The sequence below is a fragment of the Vidua macroura genome, chromosome Z (assembly GCF_024509145.1).
Source record: "Vidua macroura isolate BioBank_ID:100142 chromosome Z, ASM2450914v1, whole genome shotgun sequence".
In the NCBI taxonomy this organism is placed as follows: Eukaryota; Metazoa; Chordata; class Aves; order Passeriformes; family Viduidae; genus Vidua; species Vidua macroura.
The window spans coordinates 6046354-6062081 of NC_071611.1; positions in this window are offsets into that span (position 1 = coordinate 6046354).

Below are 15728 nucleotides of genomic sequence, written 5' to 3' on the forward strand. Positions count from 1 at the left end.
TTCATCCTTATGATGTCTGCTTTATGTCCTAGAGTCTATATCTCCATATCAACCACAGAAAATGTATATCAGAAACAAGAAAACTTTCAGAATTAGTTAAGTTCACTATGCCCTATCATTATTGGACCATTCCCAGAATCTCTTGCACCAAGAATATCTGAGGACAGCAATAAAAAGAAATAGTTTCCCTCAGAAATCTCTATCACTCTTCAAAACGTAAACTTTGATATGGTAGATAAACAGGGAAAATTAGCACTTTCATTTGTTTGTTTTGTACCAGTGTGACTGATAAAGAAAAAGCATCTTCCAAGAGAAGAAAATGCATTTTTCTCGAAGCAATAATAAAAAATACAGGACTATCACACGGTATCTGGGAAAATCACATAGAGCATAGCTGTGGAACAATGACTATTTAATCCACGTTTAATTTGTGTCACCATTGTATATTGATTATCCATTATCCTCATGCAAATGGCATGACTTATCCATTGAAACAGCTGTGCATTGTTTTTAATTTTAAGTGAATTCTTTTAGTGCTCCATGAAAGGTGTCAGATTAGCAGCCCCGGGGACTGAAGGCCTCTGTTTATCCACAGAGCGTATTCGAGTGATAATGATGGATCCACTCAAGCAGCTGCCTCAGACGTTACGTATCTTGAGGGTTTGTTCCACTGCTCATAGGGCCAAAACATCCCCTCACAAATGAATAATAAGCAGATTCTGGGCCCATAGATGGAGAATGAGAGTGTTTAAATGCCAGCCTTCTGTAATAGTATATTCCCATTTATTTAGGGGCTCCTGTGTGAAACTGGGCTAACAGAGGTGTAAAGTAGTTGCCTTGGAAAGAGCATATCGTACTGCCCTATTTTAAATGTTCCTTGCAGTTCTCGTAGTTTTTAAAAAAGTAACGTATCATATGCAGGAAAAGAAAATTAGGAAAAGGTGGCAAATGATCTGTGTTTGAGGATGGATTTTGCGCAACAACGGACTCATCAGTCAAACACTGAAGCTTGAGAAAATGGTCATGGTGTCAGGTGTCTCACAGAAGCCTGTACAGTCAGACACAGGATGAGAAAGGGAAAGGAATCGCTCTGTCATTAGTCTTTAAAACACAGAAATCAGGGTGTATCCAAGAGATTCTTGGACAAAAAGGTTTGAAACCTATGAAGGCAATTTTCATGCAACATACAATTAAACAGGGTTTCTCATCACCACAGGATGTTTCCGAGGATTCAAGAGGATTAAAAAAGACAGTGGAAAAGTCCAGAAGGAATGGGTCCATGGGAGGTTATTAAGTGCTGTGGAAAGGATGCTAGTTTCCCTTCAGGAAGTACCAGCATCAAATCTGCCAGGAGCTGGGAAAATGTTTCAGCAAGAAATCACTCAGTAGTTGTTTGATCCATCTTATTATTTCACTAAATGTCTTCTACTGCTCTCTTTTGGAGAGAAGATGTTTCTCTGGAGGATTCAGGAATAGGGAACCTTTGACCACAGAAGCAAGTGCTTCATTTTTGGTGAAATCTTATTTATAGCCTGGTACAAAATTACATATTACATTTCCATGTCCTGATTCCTCTACTAGATTTTGATTTTCCTTCTTCATATAAATGGATGTAGTCACTGGAATAAAAAGACTTCACAGTCATTACAGTCCATTAAAAAGATAGTGAGAGCATGTCATGTCCCAGTATATGATCACCCCCATTCCATTTTTTCCTGGGATTCAGTTTTTTGTGGGATTGGAGAAATAAGTTACCTTTAAATTTCTGTAGTTAAAATCAGAAAAGCATTCCTGATTGCAGCATAAGTAATGTGTCAGAATGCAGGTTTGAAAGTATGGATCAGGAATTTGGCTCCAAAATCATCGGCCCACTTATGTTTGATCTTGAATCCTTTTCATACTAAGGGCTTTCCTAAGGAGATAAGACAATAGATTCTTCTTTTTGAGCAACAAGGGAAGGAAACAGGCTGTCTCCATAACTCTGCACATAATCTGCAGCATTCCTGACATGTTTCCAGGACATCAGAGGCAGCAGGATTCCAGGTGGGCTGCCTTAGGAGACTTTTGATATTTTTTCCTGTTCTGTAGCCAGGATAAAACATCTGCTTGATTACAAATTATGTTTTCCAGCCCCACACAATCCCTATCTTAGTTATTGATGTTCTGTCCTTATTAAGTGGCTTTCTTGAGAGTGGTTAAAAAAAAAAAAGACAAAAAACAGGAAGGATTAAGGGACATTAATATGGGATAATGATGTATTCTGCTGTGTTTGGGTCACTGGCAGTCTAGCTAAAGTTCAAGTTTAAAGACATAAAGAGTATAGTGGAAATACTATGCTATACTGTAGAATTCTAAAATACATACCTGTAATACATCATCCCACTATAGAGCATCATTTCATATTCATGTCAGGAACTGTCTTTTATGTTACAAAACAGAACAGGTAACTTTAACTGCAAGCAAAGCAGCTAAGTGAGAAAGGCAGATTGATAAAGGCACCAAGCGCATGGCCTTGAACAAGACAAACAGAGATGGAGATAAAGAATATTCTTTTACTGACTTAGTGACCTATGTCAGAGAGTTAGCTCTGGTCCCTGGCCAGCTGAGATGGACTAACTCATGTTTTCACAGTCTCTGGACATTGGACTATAATTTGTATGGGTTTTTTTAATTTTATTTTAGTTTTTTGTTGTTGTTTTGATTGGTTTGCTGGCTTTTAGAGTTTTGGTTTGTTTTTTGTTGTGTGGTTTGTTTTTTTTTTTTTTTTTTTTTTTGTATTTTTTTTTTTTTTTAGCAGAGCTAGATACCTCACTATTCACTGAGCCCTTGAAACAAGGTAATGCATGTGTGGGGCAGGAGTTCTGGGGAGAAATATTAATCAAAGAATAGTTCTCTCTTTGATACCCATTTAAAACCTTTGGTCAGCTGTAGAGCTTCTTCAGTGCACTTCCTGATGAAGATACATGGGATATCTTATCTGAATGAGGTTCCTAACCCTAGCACACTGCTTTCTACAAACACATATAATTCTGTTGCTGAAGGACAGATAATAGGGACAGCATTATCACTGTATGTCAGCAGGGAGAACATGAGAAAATGGACTTGAGGTTGCCAGATCTGCCCTTCATTTACCCTCCTTTTCAGCAAAAGCACTGCACTGTCATGTATTAGCAGGAAACAGAGGCTGAAGTGGAGGTAGAGTGGGATTACAAATTAAAATAACACCACTATGGAGAGATGTGACTCTGCATGGAAAGTACAGTCAGTCCTGGAGACATATTTGTCTCAGTGAGACTGTCCTTGGGGAAAGGAAAAAAAAAATCCCATAGTGGATGAAGGCTCCTTGTATCCTGTTCTTTCACCTACACTTCATGTTCAGGAGTCATAAAATGATAGACATAATTCTTCTCTATCTGTCTCCCTGCAGTGTAGTTCTTCCTCATGCTGTCTTCAGAAACCCCTTCCTCTTTCATCCAGAGACCTCAGGCTGCTGTGTCCCAATTCATCATGATTCACACTATTGGGACTGTTTACACACTCTTTTTTCTGCTATCATAGACCAGACAAGGGCATTTGACCCACTCTGCTTTGGTCAACAAATAGCAAGAATTAAGTATCTACTAAGGTTACATCTGAAGGACACATTGCTTGGTCTAGCCATTACTTGTACTCTTTCAAATAAATTACAGTTATCACTAATCAAGGGAGTAAAAGTAAAGCAACGGTGTCTTAGCAATTGTCTCATTATGTACTGGCGTTCTCTGGGTACAGAAAAAGCAGCTGCTTGTCAGGACACTTCTTGACAAGACCTATTACCTAGGAACTAAACATTATCTTTCCCAGCAGATTTTAAAAATCATCCCTGCCAACCCCCATTTCAATCTGCAGATAAAAAAAAACCAAACCACCAAAATCCAAAACAACAACAAAAAAATCAAAACCAAGCAAAATCCCAACAGAAATCTCAAACTTAAAAGCTCAAAGGCTGTCTGAAAACTGATGAACTATTACAAATGACCTTGTTTGCCTTTAAAATACGCTGAAGTGTTTTTGAAATTGTTGGTTATAACCCTTTTTTTGTTGCATGGATAGCCAGATAAGACATTCTTGACTGAAGATTACTGTGAATCTGGGAAGGTCACCTTATATGTACTTTCCATTGCTGTTATAGATTCATAGATTTTAAGTCCAAATGGGACCTTGTGTAACTCCTCCTGCATAACACAGGTCAGATAACTTTGCTTGATAATTCTGCATCAAACAAAATTTAAAGCATACCAAGGAATGCAGATATTACTTTATTTTCTACTCTGTAATCTCCCTCAACATTACAGACGTACGTGTATGTCTCTCTCTCTTTCCCAAGACTTCCTTAGATCATACAGAGTTCAGAATAACTGCCTATTATATCTTCGAGCAAAAAAATGGTAAAGAGAAAAAATATAATGGTTAACAGCAGCTGGTCCAAGAGTAAAACAGAGGAACAGAGGCAGTAGGTCACAGAATAGATGTGACAGAGAACAGAAAGTAATGAGCAAGCTCCTGTATTCCCAAGACCTTCATTCAAATTAATGCTTACTATACCAGTAGGTCATAGATGAAAATGAGTTGGGTGGTTCTCCCTCATTTTGGACTACAGTGAGCATTTGTCAATATCACCACATATTCCTGAATATCAGGACACATTTAGTCCATCAAGTCCTTTAGGTGCACTTGACTAGTGGGAAAGCAGTTGGAGTCAGAAGGGATATAAGCAAGAAGTACATGCTGTGGGATAGAACTATTTTGGTGAGGCTATCCCAGCTTTTCTATGTTGCATAAACAAAACTGCCCCACATTCAGTATTTTGTTTGTTGTTTTGTTTTTGGTTTTTTTTTGGTTTTTTTTTTTTTTATTCCAAGCACTGATGCATTTTTGAGAGAGAACTTCCCCACTTTTTCATGTCTGCCACAATTGTCTGGTGAAAGCTGACACCATATATATATATATATATATATATATATATATATATATATATATATATATATATATATATATATATTTGTTAATGTATTTCTTTATTTGACTAAATAGGACAACTGAAAACCACAGCCCCCATTAATTTGCTAAGAATTGTGCCACAGAAGTATGCAAATGAAATATACTCATTTGAGGCATGAGAGAAGGTATTTGAATTTTCTGATTCCAAACTTTTCCTTCTACTCCTCTAATACCTCAAAGATAAACTTTTTTGTGTGGCTAATGAGCTTGCCAAACCAGAATACGTAAGTACAAGAGCCTACTGCCTAACTGCTGCCTTGGTTATCCCTGAGGTTAAATATTTTACTCTATTGGCCCCAGTGCATTATTTTGCCCCTAATTTTATCTAAAAAAAGGTATGAAATTCTCTTCCTCCCCAACAAATAATTAACTCAAAATCACATGAGAAATTAAATAACCTCTGTCACTGAAGTGCCTTTTCGATCCAGTCACTTTTCAATATCCTAGCCCAGGCTATTTATTGAAGCATGCTAAGAAAAAGACTTATTCATTCTGTTGGATATTGCCCATGGTTCATTTTTATGCAAAGAAAACCTCAACTTCTTTAAAGAAGAAAAATTAATTACTAATGAGCATTTAAAAAAACTGATAAAAATCATTCAGCTTTAGTAACATCAGTGCATCAACTTTGTCAGAGAATTATGAGTAATTTTCATCAAAGCTTATTCAAACTTTTGATAGACTTTCTTGAGGATGTGGTAGAGCTCTAGTGTTACTGAATAATGCTACTAATAATATTAATATTATTAATATTATTAATTATAATTATATAATTTATATATATAATTATATTATTAATATAATATTAATATTATTAATATTATTACCAATTTCAATATCAATAGCAACAACAACAATTGTAATAATAATTAGTGTTTGTACCACCTTTCATTCATGTCCTTATGAATGTTATTTAAGACTCACAGCATTCCAGAACTTAATGAATCACTATTTTCTGTATATTTATCTTTAAAACTGACACTGATTTATTGCTTTGTGAAAGTATCAGTTTCTCAAGCCCTTTTTCAGTTTCACTACCAGAGGTTTTGCCATTTTTATTAGGAAAATCCTATCCAGAGAAGGTTATTACACTGACCATTGTATGGAGCTAATTTAAAAATGAGTCTCTACCTGAGAATTTTAAGTACCTTTGGAGGGAAAATTGAACATGATTTATATATTATAGCTATTCCTCCCATTTACTGGTAAGCTTGGTGAATACTGTTCTATTTGCTCACACCAGTAAATTAAAGGATGTGCCTGGACACTGGAAAAGCCTCATCTGTACTTCTGAAGAGTTGGACTCATCCTTGCAGGACATTGCCTGAGGTCATTTTCCCATGCCTCCCTCCCTAAACATAATTTAAAACAAGAGCTGCAATGACAAAGGCCACTCTTGGGGATCATTAATTTACTGGTGTGGATGGACCTGTGGAGTCCTAGTTTATATTGTATGAACATAATGTTTACTCCACTAAAAATTGGCAGCCTCCCATATGGAAATTAGTGTCTTAGAGAGTTTAAATAAAATTTGGAGTGGCTTGTGATGTGAAACCTGTTTTGTAGTGAAGAACTTGGGCTGTGTCAGCTGAATCAGACTCCTATAATATTTACTTCTTTACCACCTCTTACAGCAGTAGTTGTGGAACTGTTTTAGCATTGTGCTTGCTCTTTAGGATGAGATCCTAAAACTTGCAGCTGGAGATGAGATCAAAGATTGATGAAGTCCTGGTGTCAGCAGGAGAGACTGTGAACAGCTGGGACCATGCTGGAAGGCATAGGAATATGTTCGTTTTATAGAGCAGTCTTTAGCTCCCTGGTGAATCTGTTCATAAAGATTTTGGAAATGAATGGAGTCATTGCATTTTACTTCATGACTTCCCTTTGGATAGGCTTGGACCTTGTGAGGAATTATACTGTTCTTGGTGCTTGACTTTGTCTATTAAGTCTGTAAAAGGACCAGTCTAATAAAGCTAATATGGGTCACCTGAGTAGGCTCTCATTTGATTAATATGTGACTTAAAAGAGGGTGAATTTCATCAAGATTATCTGGCCTACTGGACCAGATAATAACGATGGAAGTAGTCCACATTTTCAAATCTGGGTGGAAATGAAATTAGTAAATTACACAAGAATTGTATTCTGACTGAGAGCCAGCTGGTTTTTCTTAGGTTTTGGCAGATTCTTATTGGACTACCAGACTTTGAGTTGACTCTAGTCAACCACCTGGATTTTAAAGCTGTGCTTAGGTAATACTGACTGAGAGAGCTTCACCCAGTGTTTCCAAAACTACTTTATTCTACTTTATGTTCCCCTTCTATTGTCCCATTCCTTCCATTCTCTTTGTGTAATCTGCAAAGCTTACCTAAGTAACTATTCAATAACACTATCTATTCAGAACACTAATTCTGTACAAAATCACCCAACCATTAATAACAATTGCAAAATGAGAAATTTACCTGCCTAATCAAAGTGTCAGAAACAGAACATCTGATATTACCCAGAGAAACACCATGTGAAAGGAGAAGGGAATGCCTGTGATCCCCTTTGGTGGTCGCAAATAGTGAAATTGGATCAGATCTTTTTTTAAATAGCACCTCAATGGCCTGAAAAACCTGGAGAGTTAAGAGTTGGCCCAGAATTTCCAGCTGTTTAGGAGACCAAAGTGCTAGGTGCTAGGAGACCAAATACTTTTCCAGTTGTTCTTGTCTGGACTTAGGACTTCTCTTTGGAGACACATCTTCAGTGTTCTGCCCTCCATGCACTTGCTTAGTTTCTACTTGCTCCTGCTGGCCCATATGTTAAGCTTTTATTATAAGCTTCTTTGATCCCTAAATCTCATTTAATCATATCCATGTCCACTTCCGTGGATCACTGCACCTTCAGTCTTGACTCCTTATCTAACAGAACATTCAAGAGAAAAAAATGAAGTCACAGAAGGATGGTTCATATTTCTTTTGTTCTGATAAAGAGACTCCAGAAATGTCCACAAGTGCAGTTTAAAATAAAATATGATTATCACACTAGTCAGTGATGTAATTCAGATTTTCTCCATAATTTTTTTTTTTTTTTAAGTCTATTTTGGACAAAAGCAAAAGAATAATTTCTGATAAGAGCTTGATATTGAAAATATCACCTTAGAAATGGTTAAAGGAATCCCTTAATATACTAACAGACTAAAAAAAAAGAAGTGTTAATGTGTCGTCAGGTCTGGCAGAAATAAGTGAAAGTGAAACAAGTGGACTTTACTTATTCCTTAGAAGGCAGATAGTTTTGTATGGTTGGATTTCCTTTGTGTAAATGATTATTATTTCCTGCGCCTGAGCTAAGTAACTAATTAGATGTACAGCCCCATCCTTTCTGTTGTAATTGTGGTCTTTTCAGTTATTCCTACTCAGTAGTAAAGAACTTCATCACTCTTTCCCCCCTCTGATAAATCCATGCAAAGAAGAAATTTAAAAAAAATGGAAAGGAAAAGAAAAGAAAGAACAAAATACAAAGACATAAGTTTTTTCATGACCTATACTTTTCTTAGATAAGAACAAAAAGAAAGAAGCTTTAAAGGCATTCATAGTATGGCGGATGAAATTTTGAGAGTAATTGAAAAAAGTAGTAATGTTGAATGCTGGCAGAGCAAAGTGACAAAGAGGAAAAATGAAAGGTTAGAAAGAATGGGCTCAGCAACAGGAAAGTTTTAGAATGCTAAATTCTAGTTGAATTATGAGCTCTGGGTGTCCCCGTCCCTTCACTGAAGTTATTGCAGTCATGAACACTCTGTGCTTTAAAATTAAATATTGGTAAATCTAATTGTCTCCTGTGAAGTGGAACCAAGAATTACTATATCTAAAAGCTGCGGCTCAGGGAAGGAGGAGGGGGAAGAATTGGATCTGTAGCCTATAAACAATGCTCTTTTGAGACTCTGAAGAAGCCTTTAAGACATGTCTTCTCTCAACAACCTTCTCTGTCATGCGGCCAGTGAGGAGAAGAAGAATTATGGTCAATTTCAGCACATAGCACTTTTTTTTTTCTCAAGTGATCCCTAGGCATATTGAAGACATTTCTATGTCCCTTCAACACAGGCACAAACACATACACTCTCTCACACAGAGACACCCACACATACTCTGCAGTTGTCCATTTTGCATCTCTTCTCATCTTGGGCATGTTTCAAAGAACCCACGAGACCCTCCTGCCTCACTCCATGTCTCAGACACCTGAAGTGAGGAGAAGATGCTGAGACTCTGTGTTACAGCAGCAAAGCTCTGCACACCTGAATTTTAGTATAATTGCAAGTCCATTTTTTGGGGTGTTTTGCCTCAGATTTCCTTGTTAACTAATTTTGGTTTGGTGACTTTTAAGAATCCTCCATGTCTATGTTTTCCTCATAGCTCTATGCAGTATTCAGATGCAATATGAGCACTGCAAATTCCACAGTATTTCACCATTTTAGTGCTGAGTGTCATGATATCCTTTTGGGCTGAAAATCTCGATTTCATCTGTAGCTCACTCTCTACTGGGAATTAGGAACCAAATGGTTTTTCAAAGTTTGGTTTTGAATCCAAAAAAAAAAAAAAAAATTAAAAAAAAATTCTTTTTCAGTGTTGCAATAATTACCTTTCAGACCCTTTACCACCAAATTGGGAGTTCCACCTACAGCCTGGGTTTTGTGAAAGTATAAAGAAGGAAAAAGATAGCAGGAGAGCACATAGAGAGGTTATCAAAGACAACTCTACATGCTAAGATCCACCCAAATCAGCCAATAAAATGTGGGGAGAAAACGTAAAAGGGATATTTATTTACTTGTGCTTGGTATTGTTTCGAAACAACTTCTCTAGAGTCAAGGGAATCCTTACCCCCCACTGTCCCATTGCCCCTCCTGCAAAAAAACAGAACTGCTTCCAACAGAAAAGAAGACATAACATATTTACATGAGATTACAAAGTGTTTCTGAAGTTCATAGTAAATTTGAGGCTGTGGAAAGGGGAGCCCAAGGGAAAACCTGTTACTTTATGTCCTTCCTGAAGCATAAAATTCAGCAAAAATTCAATACTGCTGTCAAATGCCAAATAGGCAGGTCGATATGTTAAACAGGAAGTAGTGACACTTCTAAAGAAATAGGCCAAAGCTTACAGCCAGGCTGAGATATAAACTCTAATGATTTCACACTTTCATTCTTAGTTCACGTGTTTTCTGACCGAGAAATGGAAAGTGCAGAATTTACAGCCTTCTCTGATGGGATATTCAAGGGTACAATTTCATACTGCAGCTCTTTCACTCTATTTCAATGCTTGTTATGTTCATTTCATTCTTATTAGAGATGAATGGAAAGCTAAAACCCTCACTGACACTACATCAAATATGTGAATGGGCAAGACAATCAAGTTTCCTAAATTCTGATATCAGATATATACATGACCAATCCTACCTGTTCTTTATGCTAAACCAGATATTGAATATGTCCTTGTTTCAAAAGACATTCACAAATTAACCTGTTCTGGCCCAAGCCTGAAACTCATAAAACATCCTTGACCTTTTCAGATTTATTTCTATTCAGAAGCAATTCAGAAATTCTGAAAAGTTTGCTGCCTACATAATTAATAGAGCACTTGAAATACAATGAAATCTGAAATATTAAGGCAAGAATGCTCCTTTTCCTTTTTTTGTTCATACCAGGTCTCTATTTTATTCGTGTGTATGGTTAGATCTATAAGACTAGTACTGCTTCTTAGTGAATTAATACAGCAATTATTAAAGTGCTGTGTATTTAAATAGAAATAAACAACTGTTCCAAGGTCCTATAGCATGAAATGAGGCTCTCCTATATTCTTTTAAAAGACCTTCCCATCCCCATATAGTATTTATCCTATAAATAGTATCAGAAATAAGTCCATCTCCATCTCAAAGCCTCAAGACGGGGCAGCAATCATCTGAATAAGATCAGCTTAGAAGTAGGCAGGGCTTGAAAACACAACTGTGTTGTGCAGTATGACTTAGTTCATCAGCTACTGCTTGCAGCAAAATGGACAGTACATGACCCCTTACTCTGACTGCCATGTAGGAGTCTAATTTTTCAAATACATAAAATTCTGCACAAGTCCCTTTCTTGAAAATATGCTGCTAGACTGGATTGTATCATCCCAATTGTTTGCTACACTAATAGGACTCATAATACACCGGGAGTATAGTGCATTGATGCAGATTAACAATATGAAAAGTTAAGCTAGGTTTTATATTAGCATTATTCTTAATGCTAATGTAATGCCAAACCACTAAGGCAGCATTGTTGGAGTGTTAGTACTGTAGATTGTAATGACAAAAGGAATTAGATGGGTTTTCTATGTTAAATCAATCATTAAGTGGTGGTATAATTATTTGCTGTTTGTAAAGCTCTTTTTTCCCCCTATTGTAAAATTGACAGTGTACGAACATAATTGCACTGTTTTCATTTCAGCAGGGCTCCTTTAGATTAGAGTTGGGGAGGAAAGATGTGGCACTCCTAATCCTTTTGACATTTCAGGAGGAATGCATGAGTAATATTGCATAGCCATGTAATTAATCAGCCTGGGTATTTGTGGTCTACAAAGCATGTATTTCTACTTGCATTAGGATGGGAAGGGTGAATGGTGGGTGGGAGAGTTTCTGCATTCTGCCTTTCCACTGTTTTAATTACAGTGGGACATTGTCTTCAATAATTTCCTTTGTCAACTTTGTGTGTGCCTTGCATGTTAAGATCATGGCTAGAATTCTCAGTTGAAATATTTTAAATTGGAATAGAGGAGCTTGCTTGTTAGCAAACTTAGGTTTTTATTCTTGATACACTGGCCATCACAAGAGATTTATGGAAACTAGATTTGGGGGATTCTGTCTGTGGAATACTGAGGTTTCTTTAAGGAATTAGGGGTGTTAGCTGGATGTTTTGTATATTTCTTTTCAAATAAGATAAGATTAGCTCTTGTAAAGTTACACAAGGACATTAACTTTTCCCTTCCTTCCTTCCTTCCTTCCTTCCTTCCTTCCTTCCTTCCTTCCTTCCTTCCTTCCTTCCTTCCTTCCTTCCTTCCTTCCTTCCTTCCTTCCTTCCTTCCTTCCTTCCTTCCTTCCTTCCTTCCTTCCTTCCTTCCTTCCTTCCTTCCTTCCTTCCTTCCTTCCTTCCTTCCTTCCTTCCTTCCTTCCTTCCTTCCTTCCTTCCTTCCTTCCTTCCTTCCTTCCTTCCTTCCTTCCTTCCTTCCTTCCTTCCTTCCTTTCCTTCCTTCCGCAACTTCCTTCCTTCCGCAACTTCCTTCCTTCCGCAACTTCCTTCCTTCCGCAACTTCCTTCCTTCCGCAACTTCCTTCCTTCCGCAACTTCCTTCCGCAACTTCCTTCCTTCCGCAACTTCCTTCCTTCCGCAACTTCCTTCCTTCCGCAACTTCCTTCCTTCCGCAACTTCCTTCCTCCCTCCCTCCCTCCCTCCCTCCCTCCCTCCCTCCCAAACTTCCTTCCAAACTTCCAAACTTTCTTCCAAACTTCCTTCCAAAATTCCAAACTTCCAAACTTCCAAAATTCCTTCTGCAGATACAAAAAATGTTGGAAAGCTCCATGTTGCACCATGATAACTAATGAATTGTTAAGTAATTGAAAGATGGGGAAAAAAAGAAAAGAAAAAAATAGAGAATCATCCCTTAACCAATTCTACATACTAATAACCTAGTTTATTTTACCCAATAACATATTTTCAAGGAGGTATTTCAAAATGTGTTTATGAAGGTACATTCTGTGACATACTAAGCTCTGAACTGGACTTCCAAAATTCACATCAAGAGAATTATTAAACTTCATATAGCCTTTGGTTCTGTTGTATAAATATGAAGTCTTTCTTCCTTGTACGAGGCTTAGATGGTTTTCTGCTGCTTTTATGTTTCTGTTTTCAAAATTGTTAAATGGATGCCAAAAATAATAATTTGTGTGTCTGGTACACATTGATATTTTTTGGTACATTTTCTCTAAAGATAAGCAGATGGGGGGTTATTAAATTCTATAAAACTATATGTTTTAAGGAAATAGAATATGAAGGCAACTTGAAAAGTCATGCTGAGCTGGTCTCCTTTTTAACTGGTTCAGAACCATGACACATGGATCGTTGGTAACATATTTTAAGTTTTCAATTGGTTAAAGTTTCTATTGGTCGTAATCAATAAATTAATTAAGCTGCGCCAGATGCTTTTCCTCATTTTCATTTACTTCAGAAACAAATAACTGCCAAGCTATCTACCTTCAATTGAAGTCAAACAGTTAAATAATAAAAAAAATCTGTTAAAAATTCCTTCTTACACAAATGATAGCTGAGAAAGTTCACCCTCGATTGTCACTCATCTTTAATTTCACATATCAAGTCCATAACATGGCAGTCAAATTTGGTCTGTCTCTGTCTGCCTGTCTGTGAATCTCTTTGTTCATGTTACTAGTGCAGCAGCTGAGAGAGAATCACAAGTCATATTCTTAGAAGGTGTTTCTGTTCTCTCACCCTGAGTACAACAGCACTTTTAAGGAAGAACTTCAAGGCTCCATGAGCTTTAGGAGGAGAAGGACTGAAGGGTGTGCTGGGCAAGCAGCGACAAAAACATGCCAAAACCCAGAAGAGCCCACTGTGGTGGCTCCTTGCTTTAACTCCTCTGAAAGCACGTTCAGGGTGTTTTATTTCACAGCCATCACTGAGGTTGTTGCAGGTGGTCTCAGCACACTGGTCATCCATTTTGTTGCTACCACTGCACAATATACTTCTAATGAGAAGGCAAAATGCATTGTCAAGTGAGATGGCAGGGAGAGAGCTAAATTATGTATCAGGTGTTGGACATGATTATTGTAGTCCTAAATGTGTACATAAATCCTTGACCTGGGACTCCCACTGAGAGGGGGTAGAGGAATGAAAAAGAGATAATCTACTGATTTTTCACACATATGTCATTGAGAAAGGTGAAAGTGACCCTTTTTGTAAAATTTTGGCTTAAAACATTGTAGTGGGTTTAGTGCTGGCCAAACGCCAATGCCCCCACTAGAATTATTTATTAATATCCTTCTGTGAGATCTAGATTAGGAGGAGGGCAAAACAGGCTCAAAACTTTAAAGAGTACTAAAAAAAAAAACTTTATTAACAGAACTAAAAGAAAAAATAATAAGAAAACAGAATAAATCTTCAGAACACTTGTCCTCCACCTAAACTCTCTTTTCTTTCACACTGACAATGTAAAGAGACCAAACCTGGGACTTCCAGTCATTTTACCACTTCTAGAATAGTCTTTCTTCAGTCCACTTAGGGAGAAGAGTCTCTCTTGCTTTGCCATGGAGACTTCTCCACAAGAAACAGTTCTCTCATGGCTTCAATGTCACAGTGAATCAGCTGCCAGGAAAGGAAAATCTGTTTGCAGTGTTAAAGTCCCTCCCAGGACTAGCAGCTTTCTCGAAGCTTTCATTTCTCAAAGCATGTTTTCATGGGCCGTGTCAACTTATGAGGTACTATTTTAAGGATTAACTGTTCTAGCATGAAAACAAAAGTTCTCATCTTTTATCTCTGGGAACAGAGGTTTTGCTTCTTCTATCTCTTTTTAATCTCTCATGTCTCTGTTCAAGCTTCTCATTGCATCACAGCTTTTTAGCATACACATGCTCCAGCAGGAGTGCCCTTTTTGCATGGGCTGCAGGTGAATGCTGCATCCCCCCATGCAGTTCATGAATTACAGGGAAAAATGGAAGTCTGATATATCAAAAATATATCAAAATTAGGGCTTCACCATAGTCTCACAAAAGAATTTCAGCCTAAGACTGAGGCATCTTCTCAATGACCTTCCATCTAGAATTTGACTCCTTCTTTACTGACCTCAGTGTCCTATGTTGTTTTCTCTACATGTCTTCACCTCTTCTTTTTTTCAGATTCAGGAGAGAATTGGTGTTCTCAAGGTTTGTTCTCAAGGTTTATCAATTGAAACAGTTTTTATAGACTTCCGCAGCACTGAAAAGTTGATCTCATCCAGACTCTGCATTGCAGAGATCACTCGCTGTGCCTCTCACTGCTGCTCACGTGGTCTCCGCTGACACCATGCGAGCTGGGCTGGCCGCGCCTCCACTCAGCGCTTCTCTTCATGCAGAACACCAAAAACAAGAAAAGGTTCTGCTGCTGTTTTTGTCCTTCTGTCCACAGCATGGCTCGCTAAAAACAGCTAAAAAAAGTTAATTGCGACCCATGCCGAGGCAGCCACAGCCACGCAGTCCTGGCCTTGTGGCCAGTCCTGGACAGGGCCATTGGCAGCCACTCCTTGTTCTGGCCGCTCCTGCCCTTGGGGATGTGCCCAGCACCAGCCACAGGACCAACCACAGCACTGGTCCCAGGGTAAAAGAAAGTTCATTTCTGAGCCATGCCGAGACAGTCACAGTCGCCCTGCGCTGCCCAGGCTGTGCCAATTCCAACCGTGCAGTCCCAGCTCTGTGGTTGCTTGTGGTGTTGGGATAGTCCTGGTGGCATGGCCCAGCAGCAGCAGAGATCTCAGCCAAACCACATGCTGACCGGGCCATGTGGGCTGCACAGGCCTGGCCCAGCTGGGCCCAGCCCGACTCAGCCGTGTGGGGCCAGGCTGCCCAGACACCTCTTCAAAAGCCCAAAGCCTTTTGAGAGCTTTCCCCACCTTTGTTCTCTTTCAAATGTGCTTTTCCACAGAG